Below are 22,458 nucleotides of genomic sequence, written 5' to 3' on the forward strand. Positions count from 1 at the left end.
TTTATCATTAGTGCAATATAAATTGTTATTGATTTTGAGTTTATGTGCTTTCCTGTTTATTCTAAAGATTGATTTTTCCATATAAAGGAAGAGGTGGCTAGCTTGGTAATGCCCTTAAAGCTTTAGAAATATCCTTGTTAAACTGAACCTTTGAAGTATTATTATCATTATACTGTTAGCAATTACTAAGTATCCGTAGTTTTCAAAATAGCTGAGTTAGTATTTTTAACTGCTTAGACAGAAGTGCTTTCTTGAAGACTGCTCATGCAACTTCATTCCTGAATTCACTCTGACCTTTGCACTCAGTTTCTAAGTTCTTGTATTTTTTGACCCGCTTTGCCCTTTCACTGAGTCCCTTCACTGAAAAGTCATCAAAAAATAAGGATTCTTGCAAATGTCTTGTGTACACACGTTTTCATTTGCAGTGATAATGATCTACTCCAGACCTACTATAAGTTATCTACCACTGCATGACAATACGACAATCACTTAGTGATTTAAAACAGCAACCATTTCATTTGTTCATAATTTCATTGTCATTAACTTGGGCGGGATCAGGTAGGTAGTTTTTCTGCAGGCTTGCCTAAGATCATGCAGTCATGGTGGTTCCACTGTAGCTGCATGGCGTTAGAGGGCCTCACTCATATCTGGAAGTTGGTGTTGGCTGTTAGTTGGACCATGTGTCTTCAGGAGGCTATCATAGGCTTTGTTACATGGGGGCAGTGTCCAAGAAGCTAAGTCCCAATGCACAAATGCTTTTCAAGCCTCAGCTTATGTCACGGTTACTGATGTTCCATTGATCACGGCAAGTCAACATGGCCAAGCCCTACATCAGTGTGAGAGAGGACTATACAAGGTCACAGATACAAGGAGATGTACTTTATTAGAGGCCCTTACTGTAACAATATACCATACCTAGGGTACTGGGCTAGTCTCTAAGACATTCTGTCAGGTTCCTGTCCTGCCGACCTTCTGTTCATTCTACACAACCACAACTGGACAGTCCTTCTCAAACACCAATTATTCTGTCATCCTAGAGCTCAGCTGTTCTCAATCTGTGATAATTTTGTTACCCAGGAGACATTTGGCAATGTTTGGAGACACTTTTGGTTGTCACAATTTGTAAAGGGGAAGATGCTACTAACATCTAGTAGGTAGAGGCCAGAGATGCTGCTAAGCATCCTGTCATACTCAGGGCTAGCTTCCCATGACAAAGAATTATCTGGCCAAAAATGTCAATAAAGGTTAAGAAAACCTACATACTAGCTCATAAATTCCCAGAGGTTCCCCAATTAAAAGAGAACCAAGGGTAAACTCTTCAGCTGGGCATTCAGAGTCCTCTATGATCTAGTCCCACTTCATATACCCAAATATCTCTCCCTTTAGTTTCCATCAGCACTCCTACTATCCCCAAATATGCCACCCTCGATTACATAATTAACATAATAGCTCCTTATGGTCGTCACAAAATGTAAATATCAAGCTTCAGTTTTCCCCTCTTCGGTCTAACCAAACCATTTTCCAGCCCCAGTGAAAGAGTTGGATCCTTCCTACCAAAGTTTCACAATTTCATTGTGACCTGTCACTTACAAAGACATTGCTTAGTATGGATTATGTCAGCTCAAATAAACAGGCCACAGGAATGTTCTTTTTTTTCATGGTTTAATTTTTCAAGTTAAAATGCCTTGCCATCTGGAATTTGGTTTGGGTCAGGTGTGAGTTGTAGATTTAACTTTATTTTATTTTTTTAAGATTTTATTTATTTATTTGACAGAGAGAGACCCAGTGAGAGAGGGAACACAAACAGGGGGAAGTGGGAGGGGGAGAAGCAGGCTTCCCGCCGAGCAGAGAGCCCAATGTGGGGCTCTATCCCAGGACCCTGGGACCATGACCTGAGCTGAAGGCAGACGTAGGGTTAAGACAAAGTCTTAACAACTGAGCCACCCAGGCGCCCCTAGATTTAACTTTACTATTTTTCTGGATTTCTACCTAGTTGTCCTAACACTGTTTATTCAACTATCCCTTCCCCATGGATTTAAATGTCACTTTTGGCATATACTTAATTCCTCTCTGTATTTGGGTTTATTTCTGGACTTTCTAGTCAGTTCTATTAAGGAATCACATTTGGAAAGGACTCTTGAGCTTATAAAAAGATTCCTAAATTTCCTACTGGGTTGCCTTTCAAAATTTTTTAAGTGTTTGTTTATACATCATTAAGTATATGGCAGAGAAGATCAGGGAAGAGTGAAGAGAAGGCAATGAAGTTTAAGACTAATTTGTTAGGCCCAGGTACAAATTGACAACCATCTGAAATTGTCATGTAAATCAGCAAGAAAACAGTTGATTTATAGAAAGAGTAAGGAACCTCTTGTTTATGTAAAACCTGAGATGCTTCTGCAAAGCCACTCACAAGTTACTGAGGAATGCTTTTGAATATCCTCAGCAATGTACTCAGGGGAAGGCCAAGGTTATATAATCTGTCTCTAATTTTTTCAAGAAAGAGGGAGAAGAAAGAAATAGGAAGCATTTCTTTTCTGTTCTAGCATCCAGAAACAGCGAGTGAGAAATTGGAGATAACAGTGCAACCTTTGAAAGCCAATGAATTGGTAGGTAAAGAGAGCTTGCCTGTATTTATCAGCATGACTTTGAGAAAGATCAGCTTGCTCTGTGGCTACCCAAGAATTTCAGAAATCAGAGATAATCTTGTTAGAGTGTGTTTCTCAAAACAGTGAAAAGATATTACAGTGATCAAATACACTTCTAAAACACAAATAAATTTGGAAAAGAATCCTACTCTATCTCTTCTTGGATAAGATAAAGAAAGCTGTTTATACTTGCTTAAGCTAAAATTTCCTAAATGTATTTGACTATGGAAGTAGGGTTTTTGGTTTGGTTTGGTTTTTGTTTCAGTCTCTGAGGGCTTTCCACCAAGTTAGTGATCTTGAGAAAATACTTCGGGAAACCAATGACCAGAGTAATGAGTCATGAGAAATTATCCCTTTGCCACTATATGATAAATTGACCCAATTTCCTACAACGGGGAATGAGCACCACCCTTTAACCTCCTCTTCACCCAGTAAAATGGGAGAGGCTTTTAATGGAAGCCTGTTGTAATCTACACTATAAGATTTCCTTCAGGTACAAGAGCCTTCCTCAAAGTCACTTAACACTCCAGTTACTCTGCCCTAGAAAGATCCAATAAGCCTGTTAAGATGGAACAAGATATCCAAGTAATGGCATACCACTGAGGGACCAATTAGAAGATTCAGAAATTCTCAAACATAGGCGCCCTGCAAGACCTTGAGTCTTAGTTCTCTCATGAATATCTGCCATGGCTTGCTGTTCCTAAGGAAGTTACGAGAAAATTTTGAATATTTTACAAAAAAAGAATGTGTCAGCAAATTTACATCATAGTGATTCACTTACTCTTTATGTAAATCTGGAAAAAGGAGAAAAGAATAATGTAACACCCATATACCCAAAATTGCAAATATGAACATTTTATCAGATCTATTTTTTTTAGAAAATACAGCATTATGGATCGATCCAGATAAACTTCCTCTTTGATTGCATATTGTTTCTGTAATCAGTATATAGCATTGTTGTGTGTGTGTACGTGTTGGCAGTTATCAGACTTCGGGAAATCTTGAGTTATAAACAATTAAATAACTCTATAATGTGCTAAACAATATAAACATCATTTCACAAACCAGAGCAGGGTAGACGTTCAGTGCTAGAACTGATTGAGAAGTGTTGAGCTTCAAACTTCTAATCCCCTTTTTTGATGACCAAGCAAAGCTCCTATGTCATTTTCCCACATTAGAAAACTGTGTCTCTTACATACATGTTGCTTCATTCAGAACAAAAGTTTGCATTTCGTATTATATATGAAGGTAATAGAGAAATTCAGTGCAGTGAAAACAGATCCATCTCAGTTCAGCTTTTGGACAATAAAACAAAAAGCAACCGTGGTAAGCAGAACTCTGCAGTGGCCCCAAATTCCCACTCCTTGGTGTACATGCTCTGTATAATCCCTTCCTTTTCAAAGTGAGCAGATCTTACAAATGCAATGGGATAGTCAGTCTTGTGATTACATTATGTTAGGAAGACTGTCTGAGCAGCCTGGAGGGAGATTCTCCTACTGGTCTTGAAGAAGTAGCTGCCATGCTGTGAGAGAGCTCTATGGCTAGGACCTCAGGGGTTAGATTTAATGTGATTACTTTGTCTTTTCTTGAGTTTCCCGTAAATCATTCAGCCTGTACTCTAACATGCCTAGCTCCTTTTGCTCAGCATAATGATTTTAGATTGATTCGTGTTGTTTCAGATTTTAGTAATTCATTCCTCTCTGGTAATGAGTAGGATTATGTCATACATATACACCACAGTGTGTTTATTCATTATTTTTTTTTATTGACATTTGGGATATTTCCAGGTTTTGACTATTATTAATAAAGCTATTATAACAATTACATCCAAGTCTTTGTATGAAGGAACATGTGTCCATTTCTCTTGGGTAAATTCCTAGGAGTGAGATTTCTGGATCATATGGTAGGTATATGTTTAGCTTTATAAGCAAATGAGTAAGTGTTTTCCAAAGTGACTAAAATTTTACATTCCCACCAGTAGTATAAGAGAGTTCTAGTTGCTCCACATTCTTGTCTTGGTGCTATCAGTCTTTTTAATTGACGCAATTCTAATGGATGGGTATTGGTATCGCATTGGGCTTTTAATTTGCATTTCCCTGATGACTGTGATATTGTATAACTTTTCATATGCTTATCGGCCATTCTTGTATTTTCTTTAATGAAATGTCTGTTCAGATCATGTGTCACTTTTTACTAGGTTGCCATCTTATTGAGTTGTACATGTTCTTTCTATATTCTGGAAACAAGTCCTCTGTCATTTATATGAACTTTGAAAATCTTCTCCCAGGGGCGCCTGGGTGGCTCAGTCGTTAAGCGTCTGCCTTCGGCTCAGGTCATGATCCCAGAGTCCTGGGATCGAGCCCCACATCGGGCTCCCTGCTCAGTGGGGAGTCTGCTTCTCCCTCTCCCTCTCCCCCTACTTGTGTTCCTGCTCTCACTGTCTCTGTCTCTGTCAAATAAATAAATAAAATCTTAAAAAAAAAAAAAGAAAATCTTCTCCCATTCTGTGCTTTGCCTTTTCATTTTCTTTTTTTTTTTTTTTTAAAGATTTTATTTATTTGTTTGACGGAGAGAGAGACAGCGAGAGCAGGAACACAAGTAGGGGGAGAGGGAGAGGGAGAAGCAGACTCCCCGCTGAGCAGGGAGCCCGATGTGGGGCTCGATCCCAGGACTCTGGGATCATGACCTGAGCCGAAGGCAGACGCTTAACGACTGAGCCACCCAGGCGCCCCACCTTTTCATTTTCTTAATGGTGTCTTTGAAGAGCAGATGGTTTTAGTTTTGATAAAATTCAATTTATCAGTATTTTATTTGGGAGTTTATATTTTTGTGACCCATCCAGCAAATCTCTGTCTACCTAAAGTTGCAAAGATATTTATGTTTTCTTCTAGAAATGTAGATTTCTCATTTACTATTGCATCTGTGATCCATTTTGAGTTAATTTGTATATTGAGTGAGTTTAAAGTTGAATTTTATTTTTTTTTCTATATGGATATCCAGGTCTTCCAGCACTATTTTTTGAAAAAATGATCCTCTCCCCATTGAATCACCTTTGTCAGAAATCAAATGATCATTCATGTGTGGGTCTATTTCTGGACTTTTTATTCTGTCCTATTGACTTGTACATTTATCCTTTCACCAACACCGTATGGTCTTGATCACATTGCTTGATAGTAAGTCTCAAAATCATGTAGGATAAATCCTATAGCTTCGTTATTCTTTTTCCAAATTGTTTTGGATATTCCTTGGTCTTAGGTATTTCCATATAAATTTTAAGATTGATTTTTCAATATATACATATATATCTGACATTGTGATTATGTTGAATCTTGTAGATCAATTTTAAGAGAACTGATATCTTAATATTAAGTCTGCCTATCAATGAACATGTTATATCCCTCATTTGTTTCTTGCCAGCATATAAAATTCAATTGATTTTGGAATTATGACAAACTTGTATTCTGAGACCTTGCTCAACTCACTTATTAGTTCTAGTAGTGATTTGGTAGAATTCTTAGAATTTTCTCCTTTTTTTTTTTTAATTTTTTTTTTTAAAGATTTTATTTATTTTGAGAGAGAGAATGAGATAGAGTGAGCATGAGAGGGGGGAGGGTCAGAGGGAGAAGCAGACTCCCTGCTGAGCAGGGAGCCCAATGCGGGACTCGATCCCAGGACTCCAGGATCATGACCTGAGCCGAAGGCAGTCGCTTAACCAACTCAGCCACCCAGGTGCCCTAGAATTTTCTCCTTTCACAGTCATATCATCTGTGGGAGAAAAAGGATAGTTTTACTTCTTCATTTCCCATCTGTATGTGTTTTCTTTTTCTTGCTTTATTGCACTGGTTGGGACTTCTAGTACAATGTAGAATTACAGTAGTAAGAACAGATCTCCTTGCTTTGTTCCTAATCAGAGGGGGAATCATTCACTCTTCCACTGTTAATTGTAATGTTAACAGTAGGGATTTTATACATGCTCTTTATAGGGTTTAGGAATTTCTCCTCTATTCCTACATTGCTGAGACTATTTATCATGGGTGGATTTTGGATTTTGTTAGATGCTTCCAGCATCTATGTAGATGATCATGGTTTTTTTCCTTCATTATCCTGTTAATGTGGTGAATTATACTGATGAATTTTCAAATTTTAGCCCAGCTTTTACTTTCATAGAGAGGGTCTCAGGGCTTCTTCACATGGTCCCTCCCTCAAGATAGTTGGACTTCTTACATGGTGCCTCAGGGCTCCAACAATGAGTGTTCAAAGAGTCTTACAGCCTAGCCTCAGAAACCTTAAATGTTAGTTCAGCCACCTTCTATTGGTCAAGCTAATCACTAACGCCAACCCAGACTCAAAAGGAGGGTAAATAGTCACCATCTCTCAATGAGAGGAATAGTAAAGAATTTTTGGCCATCTTTACTCTACCACACCTTTTTTGCTTTGAGTTTGGCTTTATATTACACCCTTTTTGTTTTCTGTTTTTCTACATCTCTGTTTGAAGTGGGATGGGCTATTTCTCACTTCAGCTCAGTCTACCATATTGACCTGATATCCTCCTCCCCTGCTTTAGACCTCAACTTAGGTATCATTTCCCTGACCTTCCAAAAAGAGATTATGCTTCCCTCTTAAGTGTCCCCATAGGACCCCATTTCCACCCCCATACCTACGCACATGTGGATCTGTCCTCCAGCCATACTGTTTCCCAAACATTAAGCATTCTTTTTAAGACTCTCTACTTCCTCCACAATATTCCCTCTGCCCAGGATCCTTTCCCTATTTTGCCACCATGCAAACAAATTTCATCCTTTAAATATCCTTTCACAAGGTCAGGCTTCCCAATTTTAGAGACAAGAAAACTAAATCTGAGGTTGAGTGATATGACTAAAATCACACAGCTACTAGACCTAGGATTCAAACCCAGATCACCGGATTCAAGTGCTCCATGTTTCCTCCATGGCACAAGTAGCAAATGCTCTCTTGCTCTGGCCCATCCCCTATGCATTCCACCCAACAGTCAGCCCTGAGGCTGTTTCAGTTTGCTTTGCCTGTGTGTCTAGTTAGCTGAGCAATTTGTATCTCCTCTGAAAGTAGTGGTGTTCAAGCCCCCTTGCCGTCGATGTAGAACAACTCTGAGTTGACCTGCACAGTTGACCTGCTGGAACATTGGGACTGAGAGTCACCCACTGGGTGATGTTGCTTGATGTCAGTGTTGCACTGTTGCTTATCGTCCTTCCCTTGACTGTTCTACCTGCCCCACTTCCCTAACCTTCCACGTCCACATGAATCCTCATGCCAGCCTCTGGGTAACTCTGGCAAAGACAGTGCACAGCTACTTCCTTGGCATGAAATAGTCACTACAGAGACTCAAGTCAAAGGGCATGGCCTTGTCAGCAGTTTGTGAAAGGACCCTGTGGGATATATGGACTCCCGAGAAGCCACCACAATGCCTTGACACAAGTCCTGAAGAAATCAACACATTTGGCATCGCTGTATAAAACCATGGTGCATACAATGAAAATGTATGGCGTATAAGAGAAAATATTGCTTCCAGAGTTAACTGACATATTCTCCTCTCATAAAACATTGAGTGACTCAAGAAAAGTAGATTGCAATTTACCAATTAGGAATCTCGGGTAAAAGTTTAAAGACCTTATAAACAAATAATACAAACTGGCAAGAAAATACCAATATTTAAAATCTTGTCCTTTTTTATTTTATCATTATGAGAGGGGTAGAGGTGTTTGGCATACAAAAGTGTATTATTTTTGTATAAGATGCCAACACTTCACATGTAATTATTCCTTGATTATCTACCTCTTAACTCAAAAGTAATTTATATCTCACTTTAATTGGGAAAATTTCTGGGCATATTTAACTTAGTGTTTTTTCAATGTCTTTATTACTAGAAATTCTATTTTCCTGAAAACATTAGGGGGTAAAGGCAGAAGTGTCATAAAATCCTTTGACTCTTTTGTAAATCTCTTTTATTTTGCACAGGTCAGAAGTGATGGTGCAGCCAAAAAGATGCAGAATCTTCAACCTAAAAAAAGTGAAAAGACAAGACCCCCGACTATGTGGAGTGGAGACAGTGGAGCCTAGATTCTAAGTAAGCATGGTAAGTGTATGAAAAGTCTTTATGTTAAGTACTTTATGTTTCTCAAGGAGAAGGGTAGCATCAAACCTGAGAATATCAAGTGCATTTTTAAATTTTGTCACATTAGTGAGGAATGGCAAGAATATCTGAATTTGAAGACCAGCTATATTCTGAAGGAAAGGGTGTATTTGACACTACTGTGACACTCACTGTCCATAAATAAAGTTTTATTGGAACACAGTCCTGCCCATTGACTTTCACGCTAGAAGGGCACAGCTGAGTAGTTACAATAGACTCACCTGACCTGCAAAACCTAAAATATTTATTCTCTGGCCCTTTACAGAAAGATTTTTCCAACCCTGCTCTACATGAAACAGTGAGGAAAGGACATGTTTCACTTATTCTCATAGCACAAGTTAATACACTGGCAAAGAATCTCCTTATTTTCAAACTAGTCCTCTACCTTCATGCCTCTAAAAATTCCTCAAATCCAATAAAAACGTAACATTTCAATTTACAGGGAATGAAGTGCAGTCATCCCACAGCAATGGTGGTAGCATGAAGGAAGAATGTGGAAAACTCTATCAATGGTGACTTAGTTAACATTTCTTAAAATAAGGAAATACTGACCAACCAGAATCTTGTGCAATTTGTCTGATGTGTGTGACAGTTAAGGTTTTCAGTTTCTCAGTATTTTAGAAGAATCAATGATAAATTCTTCTTAGAATGTATTAATTTTGCCTTTGATGAAGAATGGCCAGGCCTTGTTTTAGAGTTGTCTAAGACACACTCAACTTTTTCCCAAACTTATATTCTAACAAAAGATAGATCATGTTCTAAGTTCACAATGGATTTCTTCTTAGGAAAGCCTATGAATTTGATCTCAAATGCTCAAAAATTACTTTTAGCTCCAGGGAATGCAATGTGTACATTGTTAGAGACACATTTATATTCACCCAAAATAACAGAGAAATATGTACATTTGTATGTCGCATGGAAGTAGTTCCCAATTCTATAATACAAGGAGATGTTAAAATATTAATCTTTTTTTAAAATGAAGAAAAATTAAAGCTCTTGTTCCCAGAAGTAGAAAATGAGACAAACCAGATCAGTCAGACAGAGATCTGTAAAATTCTAAAACCCTTCCTATTCCTCTGGAAAGCATTATATAATTCAGTATTCAAAGGATAAGATATTCAAATAAGGCTCTTTTCACCAATACCCTAGAGTCTCAGCTTAGCAATGAAGTAGGACACTAATTTTTTCCTAATGTAGTAATTGGAAATACAGAATCAGGATTTCTAACGCTGTTACATGTATTCTTTAATTTGCAAATCTTTAATGTTAAAGAAGATGGGTGAATAAAGTGAAATCTAGCTTAAAAATAAAAGTAAAAGGTCACATTTGCACCACGCAATGAGATACTGGAAGAAGACAGAATTCTTTGCCCACCAACACATTTGTTGAGGAATGCCATACCTTTAGAGATGATTTTGGAAAATAATGTAAATTCCATTATGTCTTTTAAGTTCTCAATTCATATTCTTCAGTAATAAACAAATTATTAGTTAATTTTTATAAGAGATATACAATCAGCAAACTGAATGTCCTCAAACTGTTCCATTATTTTGTTTGTTTTGAAACCTAAAGAGTTCCCGGGCTCCATACAGAAGTATTTGTTCTATGGATTCCTCTATTTCCTGAAAGATTAACTCATTACAAAAATCTCAGATTTCCTTCAAAAAGCTCAGATTTCACAGAGGAGACTAGGATTAATCAAATAATTCTTGAAATATGGGACATCTAAAATGGTAATTTCAACTCTGATAACTCCTTGAATGTTTTTCTTTCCCTGGTTTGTATATCATTCTGGTAAATGGTATTCTAAGGGCAGAGGCCAACATAATTGAAAGGTATCTAAGGTCCCCCAAGTATTTTTTCCTGAACTTTTTAATGAATTTCAGAGTACAAAGGAACTAATATAATTTTTGTGCCATATGAGAAGTCATGAAAACTTGGTTTGGTCTTAAATGAAGTTACCAGAAGCTATTTTCTGGGAAATATTTAATGATTGCTAGAACTCTGTGTTAATAAAATGGAAACAACCCTGAGGATTTATAAATAAGCACAAACGAATGCACAGCTAATACCAAGTTTTCTCTTCATTTTGTGATGACATTTAAGACTGAAAGAGACACAAGTGGGCAAAAATCAAAATTTTCTTACCATCTACAGTTTTTGCAAAGTTTTTTAACCACATCCAGGTGACATTCTTGCAGAAACTGAGTTTCACACATACTTTTTACGAAGTTTTCAAAAATTCGGACCTCAAATTTACCTTGGCCCTGCATGTCCACAAACTCCATCCTATCCCTCCTCAACGACAAGTCCTGCCCTCCCAACCAGATGGAAGCTGCAACTACAGCTCCCTGAAAGAAGTACACATGATGAATACACCTAATAAAATTTCCAGACCAAAAAACAAAACAAAACAAAAAAGCACACAAAAAAACAAAAAAAGTAAAGATGACAGGGGCAAAGATCTAAAGATGTCAGATTCTATTTTGAGATTCTCTGAGAAATGCTAATAGTAGATAAATCCAGAGGGTTATTACGGTGTTGTCATTTTGATGGGTATTTAGTAATCATGAAGTAAAAGCAATCATTATCTTAACATCTGGCACCAGAATTACTCCCAGAAGGGAACTGTCATTGTTTGGGCTAATACCCTGCTAGACTCTTGTAGGGGGAAAGAGTCTGCAGAACAACACGTGATAGTTCTGCCACTCTTCATGGACAGGGATGGGTAAAGAAGATCATGGCGGGGGCGGGGGGAGAGACAGAAGGCAGAAAAATGGGGCGAGGCCAGAGCCAGCAAGGTGAAGGCTGTTGGTGGGACACTTGAGGATTAGAGAACGTGTTCTCTTTGCTGTGATGTAGGCCCTTCTTAGGGTTCCCTGAAACATTTCTACTGAAGTTTATTTTGCTCACAAATGAGCTAGAAGAAGAGGCTGAGTTACCATTGTCCACGTGAGACGGAGCAGGACCCCAAGAGGCAAGACAAGACAGGAGGGAACTTGAGAGCATAAACCCCACCCCAGAATTTGTCAAAATCGTGACCATGGAATTTTGATAATCTTAAAATGTTTACCTAGATCTCGGGAGTAAAAAGTCCTCTTCCAGGATAAGGGATCCGTGTATAACCTAAATTGCTAATTCTCAAAGGATGACTCCTGGACCAGCAGCATCAGCATCACCTAAGAAATTGTTAGAAATTTGCGGGGGAGGGGCTTCACTCCTGACCCACTGAATCAGAAACTCCAGGGGTGGGGCTCACCAGTCTGTGTGTATGTGTGTAGTGTGTGTGTGTTTTTAAAGATTTTATTTATTTATTTGAGAGAGAAAGAGAGAGAGAGAGCGTGCATTTGGGGGACGGGACAGAGGGAGAGAATCTCTAGCAGACTCTGCTCTGAGCTCAGAGCCAGACGTGGGGCTCAATCTCACAACCCCAAGATCATGACCTGAGCTAAAATCAAGACTCAGATGCTCAACAGACTGAGCCACCCAGGTGACCCACACCAGTCTGTGTTTTAACAAGTCTTCTGGATGATCCTGGTGCACATAAAAATTGAGAATCACTGATCTTGAACAATGGTTCACAGCCTTGGCCACATATCAGATCCACCTGTGACATGATGATTAACAAATACTGATGCCAGAGAATCATTGTGATTCTACCAACCTAAACAAATTTACTTCTAAGAAACAGATTATTGAAAATAATTCTGTAGACTAAAGTCAAAAATCTCTGGTAAGCAACATTTTTAATTGACCTTCTAGTTGGGTTTCCTAGAAACAGTAATTCTGATTTAACAGAATCCATATTTGGTATTTATGCCCTCTAAAAACCTTAATTCTTCTGTCCATTTCAGACTCTTCTGCTAGGCTAGTTACCAGGTTTCCATATAAAAATTGGGGGACTGTAGGAAGGCAGGTAAGAGTGGAAAAAAACAAGAAGTGGGGGAAGTTAGGGTAAGTAGGTTTGTAGCAAACATATTTCCACTATCCCCAGAACTGTTGAGAAATGGGACAGTTGTCAATGTCAGAAATCTGAGATGGTCCCATAGAGATAGAGTCATGCCAACGTTAAAGGCAAAGTAACTTTCAAACTTAACATCCTAAGTATTATCATCTTTGCTCTCCGGATATAGACCCAGATAGTATGTGTGGCCTGTACTCACTATCAAAGATTATCTGGGTTGGGGATTTTGAATGTTTCACATAACATACCATGGAGAGTGCTCCTAATGTTAACAAGGGCAAGGGGAAAAGCTTCCTTAGACTGTCCCTGAAATAATTCCCCAGGTTTCATACTGGTGAGAGCACATGTCTCTAGTAAGAAATCTACGCCTTTCAATGTTAAAGAACATTATACATACAAAAAACTCCAATTTCTGTCCTCATCTTTAAAATGGATGTTTTCTCAGGGGTGCCTGGGTGGCTCAGTCAATTAAGTATCTGCCTTCGGCTCAGGTCATAATCCCAGGGTCCTGGGATTGAGCCCTGCATCAGGCTTCCCTGCTCGGCTAGGAGTCTCCTTCTCCCTCTCCCTCTACCCCTCCCCCCACTGGTGTGCATGCTCTCTCTCTCTCTCAAATAAATAAATAAAATCTTTTTTAAAAAATAAAATAGACATTTTCTCTAGAGAAATTAATAATTAATTAATTAATTAATAACAGAAAAATTGGAAGACTTTAAATGTCATGATAATATCCATAAATACTGAAATTCTGATATCTCTTTGGATTCCACAGAGTGATTAGGCCAGTGCTAAGGAATAAGTCTTCCCTATAATAATTATGAAAATTCAGAGTTCTTTACAATGGGTTTATTAAAATTGAGTAATGATAATTTTTGCTTTCTTTTTAATAAAATACTATTGAAAGAAGAAATAGCCACCTTAAATAAGGAGCATGAGTGTATGTATAGTGAATAATACTTATTATTTGAGTAAAGAAAATTTTAATGATAATGGTATTTATAAACAAATAATAATGCCTAACACAGAGTGCTTTTCAAATATGCTGGGCCCCTGAATCTTTTCCTGAGTTAACTCAGTTAATCCCCACAAAGATCCTGAGGCAGAAACTATCATTTTCATCTTCATGTTATTGATGAGGAAAGTGAGGCACAGAGAGCTTCAGTGTCTTACCCAAGGTCACCCAGGTAATAAAAGAGCTGGGGTTTAGGCCAGGGAATTGGGCTCCAAAGTCCATGCTAAATCAATCCTGCCTCTCAAATGAAACAAATGATTTAGACTACTTGCACAAGAAGAATTAAATGAGTGTTTTCCTGAACACTTTAGTTAGAGATCTTATCGCTTCACAGAAAAAAAAGTAATCTGCTTCTCATTCCTGAGAGTCTGTTAGTAAATGAGTGGGCAAGACTCTGTTTGATCATTGTTCCTGTTCATTTCTGGCCCAAACCTCAATGATAATATAAAAGCCACATGACTGCACCACAGGATACAGACCCCCTGCGTGGTTTCATGAGCATGAGAACAGCGTTTCATGTTTCTTCTAAGAAACCAAATTCACTTACGTGACGAAGGCAACGGAAGGACAGATTTTATATTGCTGTAAATGTTTCTCTCAGGTTATTCAACCGCTTTCGGAAGTCCCCATCGCTTTCTTTTCTCGTATAATTGAATAAATCCTGCTCAAATAGGCTCTGCCGTAGAGGTACCCGTGCTCCGAGAGTTGCAGTAAAACAATGAGACACCAGAGTGTCCAGGTGCCTGTCGTATATTTACCTACTTGATCACCTCTCTCTAAGTTAAGCTACTGAACTACTGACTTGGGTGCAATAAACAAAGCAACATAACTGGTTTTGAATTCACATCTGAATTAATTGAATATTTTATTGAAGACATGGAAGTAAAATACGAAAGAAAGATCCTGAAGAGGCATGAAGCAGATAATCCAATAAGAGAATGCCAGGAGAGCCAACAAAAATGGGGATGTTGCCATAGTTACCAAGAAACACACACACACACACACACACACACACAGCCTACAATCTCCATGTCGGTAAGATATTGAAAATCAGCAAAATAAGCTCTTAAGTCTGGGGTCGTTCTCTCCTCTGTACTTTAATTAGTATGATACAGTCTTTGGAGACAAGCCAGAATGAAAAAAAAAAAATGTCTTCAATTCTGCCTGTTAGTAAGTTCTAGCCTTATGAAGCTCTCTCTGAAGTGAAGCCTCGGTTACATATCAGTGTAATTAGAGAAACAGCATCCTTCTAACATGAAGATAGTCTCCTAATTAGGGAATTGACCTGAGCTATCATTCATGGAGGCTCACCACCAACGGTAACACAGGAAAGATTCTGGTTCTGGTTGAATCGCACTTTTGTTAGTTCTGCATCACCCAGATGAGCGACTTTTGTCTCAGAGACAAAATCCGTAATAGTCTAACAGTGGCTTATCATTGGCCCCAGCACACTGTATATTCACTTTTTTCTTCGTTATATTTCAGTCAGACATTTATAAGTGAAATTCAAACACGCATAGTAAGCTCATCAATGGGATGATAAGCACAGTCTTTACCCAGATATTCATAGATGAAAGACAAAATGAAAGAAAGGCGGGGGTGGGGTGGGGTGGCAGTTTCCATCTGTAACAAGACTTAAGCATAAATAACAAATTGAACCTGAAGGAAAAGTAGGCTTCAAGGCTATAATGAAGTACATTTATGATGTCTTCCTTTCTATTTGCTTTGACTGATTTTTTCTCATATAAAATTCTGTAGGACTCTGACAAGTGTCCTCTGTCTACCAACTGCTGCATCAATTATGAAGATCATGGATAGATGTGTAATTAGAAAGAGGGATGATATTGGTGAAGTTGCAAAGAGGAGAGGAAGCATGTCGATTCTGTAAATCTAACAGAAGTATGTGGGTCCAGTGATCTGCTAGTACAAGGGCATAGATCTGTGGTAAATACATCTGTAGTAAATGAATGGAAAAGATCTGGGTAGTTTAAATTCATGTCTGTTTTATATGCCCCTCTTTTTTTTCCATCTGGACCCATTTCCAGACTCTCTATCTAGTATATATATGCAGTTCCACAGGAGGAAACCAAGTATAAACTTTACATTTTTTCTAGAACATCAGTGGGTCACACCTTAAAACACCACCGTAGAACAAATGAGTTCCATAAAAAGGGCTTTGTGTGTGACTCTCCCAAATTGATAAGTGATTGTCTCATATATTATCTTTAATCAGAGATTTTAAGTTTAACAGATATTAACTAGACTTATTGTGGTGATAATTTTGCAGTATATACAAATATTGAATCCTTATGTTGTATGCCTGGAACTCATATAATGTTATTTACCAGTGATACCCCAATAAAAAATTAATAATAAGTAAATCAAGCAGCTTAGCTCTAGAAAAATAGAACGGTATGTGTTTATCATTTTAACACATGGGAAAGCATGTATATTTTTTACATATTCATGTATTCTGCCTTAAAATGTATTCAGTGTATCAAGAAAACCTAAGAGAATCACCTGGAAGGCTTTTCATGAAATGGTATACTTGGACAAATACTTACAGAATTTTTTTAAAACTGAGCATTAATACCATAATGTCTATAAAGAATATTTACAAATCTATGAAGCTAGACATATGTTTCTTTTTTTAAGATTTTATTTATTTGAGAGAGAGAGAGAAAGAGCACAAGCGGGGGGGGGGGGGACAGAGTAAGAGGGAGAAGCAGGTTCCCCACGCCAGCAGAGAGCCTGCCATAGGGCTCCATCTCAGACCTGAGCAGAAAGCAGATGCTTAACCAACTGAGCCACCCAGGCGCCCCACAAGATACATGTTTCAATAGTAAAAAGGGCAAAAAAACCCCAAACAACCAAAAACCCACATACACAAAAATAAATAAATAAATAAATAAATGCAAAATACCATTAAGAATATTAAAAAAGGGGGAGCCTGCTTCTCCCTTTCCCTCTGCTGCTTCCCCTGCTTGTGTGCTCTCTCTCTCTCTCAAATAAATAAATGAAAATCTTAAAAAAGAATATTAAAAAAATTTAATGTCAAGAAGCATCAGCAAAGCAAATTAAAATAAGATACTCCGTCCATCACGTTGGCTCTACATGTAGGAGAGCCCTGAGTTTTCCAGGGGTGAGGCGAGATAGACACTTCCATACACAGCTATGGGAAGAATACACTGTACAGCCTTTCAGAGAGCACTTTAGCAATACTTATTTGAAAGCCTTAAAAATGTTAATTTCCTAATTTTTTGAACTAATTCTATTTTTAAGGTTTTATACGAATGAAATAACCAAGGATACAAACATTTGTGTACAAGGATATTTTTTACTGTGTTTTTTTTAATAAGGAAAATCAGAAGCAATCTCTATGCCCAACAATAAGATAATATTTAATTATATCACATTTATGTAATGGGATATCAAGCAAACATCAGAATAATGTTTTTGGAAAGATGATGGTTCATTAGGAGAACGTGGCATAAGTTTAGATAGAAAAGTGACAAACACAAAACTATATTTATGGGATGATTCATATTTAAGTGTATTGTACTAGTGCCATATCTTGATTTTATTATAATAAACTAAAAATATTTTCTTTTATTTTGAAGATCCTAAGTCAATGGTCAGAACACTTTTTCTTAAAGGGCCACATAGCAAATATTTGAGGCTTTTCAGGATTTAATTTGCATTTAATCACAGGTTAAGGAGCAAAATCAAAGATATCATATAGGTTCTTACATATTTAAAGTTGCAAAATCATTTTTAGGTTGCAGGCCATTAAAAATACAGGAAGCTGGCTATAATTTTTCAAGCTCTCTCCTATATTCATAAACTTGGAAAGTTCTTAAGTAGCATTCTGTCTTAATATGTCTTATTCAGCAAGTGGAACCGTTAACACCTGCCCTAAGCACCTCACAGGATTGCAGTGAGGATCTGATTTGTAGGGAAGCTTTTGGCAAATATAACCTGTTTTTTAAAAAATCACAATGTGGAAGAATTTGTTCTTGCCTAGACTTCCTTTTCCTCTCCTCTGCCACCTAAATCCTACCAGTCCTTCAAGGATTATCTGAGGTTAAACTCTTTTCCAAAAGTCACCCCCCTCTTAAAGGATGTGTATGCCATTTAGATTTTTGCATGTGTGTGTGTGTGTGTGTGTGTGTGTGTGTGAGAGAGAGAGAGAGATACTTTTTCTTAAATTAGGTGATAAGTACCTTGAAAGAAGTACTTGTCTGGGATATTGTTTTCTTTTTTTTTTTTTTAAGATTTTATTTATTCATTTGAGACACAGAGATACACACAGAGAGAGAGAAAGCATGAGCAGGGGAAGAGGCAGAGGGAGAGGGAGAAGCAGGCTCCCGCTGAGCCAGGAACCCAATATGGGGCTCCATCCCAGGACCCTGGGATCATGACCTGAGCTGAAGGCAGACGCTTAACCATCTGAGCCACCCAGGTGGCCCTGGGATATTGTTTTCTATCCCTCACTGCAAACAGCTCACCTAATTATTTTGAATTTATTATATATTTAAAGTACGCCAGTTAAACTCAATGACAGGAACTGTTTTGTCACATCTATTCCTGGAATATTCAGCTTCTGTGATTCTAAGGAGTAAAGACTTAACCACAAAGTAATCTTTTATCTGAAAAATTTTAAAGATATGTACCAATAACAGCGAATAGGTACAAGAACATTATTTGATGTTTCCAGGAAAATAAAATGCTTCCAGTAAACCATTACCCTGCCCTCCGACTTCACTGCAAACTAAAAATAATAATAGTAATAATATCTAGAAGGTGGAGAATCCATTGACTTCTTATAATCATTAGAAAGTTGATTCTCTATAAATTTGATTATTCTAAATTATTTTATAGATATAAAATCTCAATTTTCATAAGATGAAATAATTTAACATCCTTTATGATGTTGCAAAACTTCAGTGATTATTGATGTTCATGTGACCTTTCACATTTGCACACATTCCAAACCAATATCCTCTCTAGGTTTATTATTTTTATTTTTTAAAATATTTTCAGGTATCTTTGGCAAAGAAGATGCTTTAAGCAACCAAGACTGATTTAGAGCTTACACACTAATGACCCTGTGGTGTACTAAATGTGCTAGGAGTTACGAGAGATGTAAAGAAGTAGAATTAAACCCTTAAAATCATATTTTTACAAGATGGCCCATTCAGAGCTCAAGAACGTATTTGTTAAAATATATAGCCATAAATGTGACCAGATGTGACATATGAGCTTAGGCAACAACTGTCCAGAGGTCATCAGTGTCTTACTCATTAAGTGGAAATAATACCAGCTCTAAACACTTCTTCGTGTGTGTTAGTTACATGCTGTATACCAAATTACCCCAAAACTTAGCTTAAAATAATAATCATGTAATATCTCTGTTTCTCTGGGTCAGGAATCCAAGTACAGCTTAATTGAGTGGTTCTGGCTCAAGGTGCCTCATGAGATTGTAGTCAAACTATTGGGAGGGCTAAGTCTCATCTACAGGCTTGGCTGTGGGAAGATTTGCTTCCAAGCTCACTCACATTGCTATTGTTCCTTCCTGGCTGCTGGCCAGAGAATTACTTTCTCACCATGTGGACTTCTTCCTAGATTGCCTGAGTGTCCTTATGATGTAACAGCTGACTCTCCCACAAGAAATAATGAGAGAGGTAGAGAGAGACAGAAAGAGAGAAAGCTGCCCCAGATGGAAGGCTCAGTCTTTTATCACCTACTCTCAGATGTGGTCTGCTGTGTTCTCTTGGTCTCACAGACGAATGCTAATACAGTGTTGGAAGGGACTACACACGGCATGAATTCCAGGAGCTGCGAATCGTTGGGGGCTAGTTTGGGAGCTAGCTACCATAATGATAGAATGTTATCTATCTAGTATTAACTGTGATCAAATATTAAGAGTCACTAAAACAGGCATTTTGTCACATCCCTTGACTTGCTTGGGGCCCAGGAATGCAGTAAGCAAAAGTCAGATTCCTTTTGGCTACCATATCATAGTCTGCATTATAGACTACATTTAAGGTGCCCTTAAAATGATGAACTGAAGTGGATAATTAACTCATGATTCATTTTTGTAAAGCAACTGGATAAAAAAGGATGATCTCATTTCCCTACCCTATTTTGCTTATTCCTGTAGAGCTGAGGTCTAGATATTTGAGCTGGTGGCAGCTTCTTGCCAACACGGATTCCTGTATAGTTAACCCGTCGGCATCCACTCACATCGAGATACCTGTAGAGTTTAAGTAAAAAGGATTTAGTAGGGGCTTTTCATAAATTGGCACACTCAGTTTCCCCCTTCCTAGCTAGCAGATCAAGAGTTGGTGTTTCTATATGGAGAAACATTAGCTTCATATTTAACTGTGTAGCTGAGAAGAGAAGACACTTCCGGGGAATTTGCTGTTACAAAGAAGGCACACACCGATGCAACTCAAATCACATTGTGCTTTGCCCAAGTCTGACGTTCCTAGAGAAAGATCTCGGTCTCCACTGCCCCCCACATCTACTTAGTTAAGTACTGTGAGCTCTAAGTATTTAAACAAGTTTAGTCTTACCTAGAATTTCATTGACTATTCTGATCATGAGAGTTATTTTAAAAGGTATTAAAGATAATATAAACAAGATTTCCATGACCAGAGTTCAAATAAAGCTCAAATGTTTTTGCTGCTTTCATTTGTTTTTTTTTTTTTAGTGTTCCATGATTTATTGTTTGTGCATTAACACCCAGTGCTCCATGCAGAATGTGCCCTCTTTAATACCCATCACCAGGCTAACCCATCCTCCCACCCCCCCTCCCCTCTAGAACCCTCAGTTTGTTTTTCAGAGTCCATCGTCTCTCATGGTTTGTCTACCCCTCCGATTCCCCCCCTTCGTTCTTCCCCTCCTGCTATCTTCTTTTTTTTTTTTCTTAACATATATTGCATTATTTGTTTCAGAGGTACAGATCTGAGATTCAACAGTCTTGCACAATTCACAGTGCTTACCAGAGCACATACCCTCCCCAGTGTCTATCACCCAGTCACCCCCTCCCTCCCACCCCACCCCCCACTCCAGCAACCCTCAGTTTGTTTCCTGAGATTAAGAATTCCTCATATCAGTGAGGTCATATGATACATGTCTTTCTCTGTTTGACTTATTTCGCTCAGCATAACACCCTCCAGTTCCATCCACGTCATTGCAAATGGCAAGATCTCATTCCTTTTGATGGCTGCATAATATTCCATTGTATATATATACCACTTCTTCTTTATCCATTCATCTGTCGATGGACATCTTGGCTCTTTCCACAGTTTGGCTATTGTGGACATTGCTGCTATAAACATCGGGGTGCACGTACCCTTTCGGATCCCTACTTTTGTATCTTTGGGGTAAATACCCAGTAGTGCAATTGCTGGATCGTATGGTAGCTCTATTTTCAACTTTTTGTATTTTTAAGTATCAAAATCAAGACATAGAATACAGAGTTTTCTAAATGAAAAACTATGAGAAATCATTGTCAAATGTTTGCAAGAACAAAGACAGCTTCAGCTTTCATAATAAAGGAAGGGCTTGTAATATAAACATCTATACAGATATAACAGTAACTATATTTTAACTTTTTGTTATTTGTATTATTTATATTCTATGTTATTAATCTCTTTTTTTGTGATTTAATCTCAAGAGTCACCTTGGAGAGTCAGTTTATAACCCTTCAAGCTCATGAGACAAAAATCACCTCCAGGGTCTTCTCTTCTAGAGTCTTATTTCCAGAAACCACCATACCTTACCTGCCTGGCTTCTCCAAGGAAGCAAATAAGCATTTCTGAATGCCTCTGCTTGGTTTGCATGAAAGCCAGCAGTAGGAGCCCATAAGAAGGGGTGCATTTCTAGCAGCAGGAACAACACTACTTGCCTTTTACTCCCTTTTCCCTCTTCTAAAGGAAACAGGACGTTCTTAAGAAATGGAAGGCTCACTAGACAGGTGCAGGTGCTGGAGTCAAAAGTGCTGGTTTTGTGTCCTTGTCCTCTGATGCATTCCATGACACCCACTCCCTCCCCTCGGAGAAGGCAAACTTCCATAGAATTAGGGAACCCCTATGCATATTAAAGATTAAAACAGGTTTTCTGCTGGGGAAAATACAGCATAGGATGTTCAGCCAGATGACTTGGTGTGGAGGCCCACAGTGCCATTTACTAATTAAGCAAATTTGGACAAGTTACTTAATTCTTTTGAGCCCCAGTTTCCCTTGGGGAAAAAAATGGGAATAACTGTTTATCATTTAGAGTTATTATGCTGATTCAATATAAGTGTCTGTGAAAGTGCTAATCCAATAGGAGGCAGTATTATTAAAGAGGTGACATATTGCTGGATTTCCCAGCCGTTACTCTGTCCCCCATGTTTTCAGTAGCGGTGGCAGTCACTATTTTGTGCAATTGTTGATACTGCTGGTGTCATTTGCCATTCCAAAGCTCTCTTCTGTCAGAGGGAGTTGTTTGTAGTGAGTGGTGCTCAGTTGCTACTACTCATTCAGTCTGATGGAGAGAGCGCTTGGTGGTCAGATAACCTGGGATCTGATCCCAGCCCTGCAGTTGCCCAGCTGTGTGAGCTTGGGCAAGTCACCACACCCTCTCTGGGTCTTGACAATATCCTCATTATTTAAACAAGTAT

This window comes from Neomonachus schauinslandi, chromosome 13 (genome assembly GCF_002201575.2).
Source record: "Neomonachus schauinslandi chromosome 13, ASM220157v2, whole genome shotgun sequence".
NCBI lineage: Eukaryota > Metazoa > Chordata > Mammalia > Carnivora > Phocidae > Neomonachus > Neomonachus schauinslandi.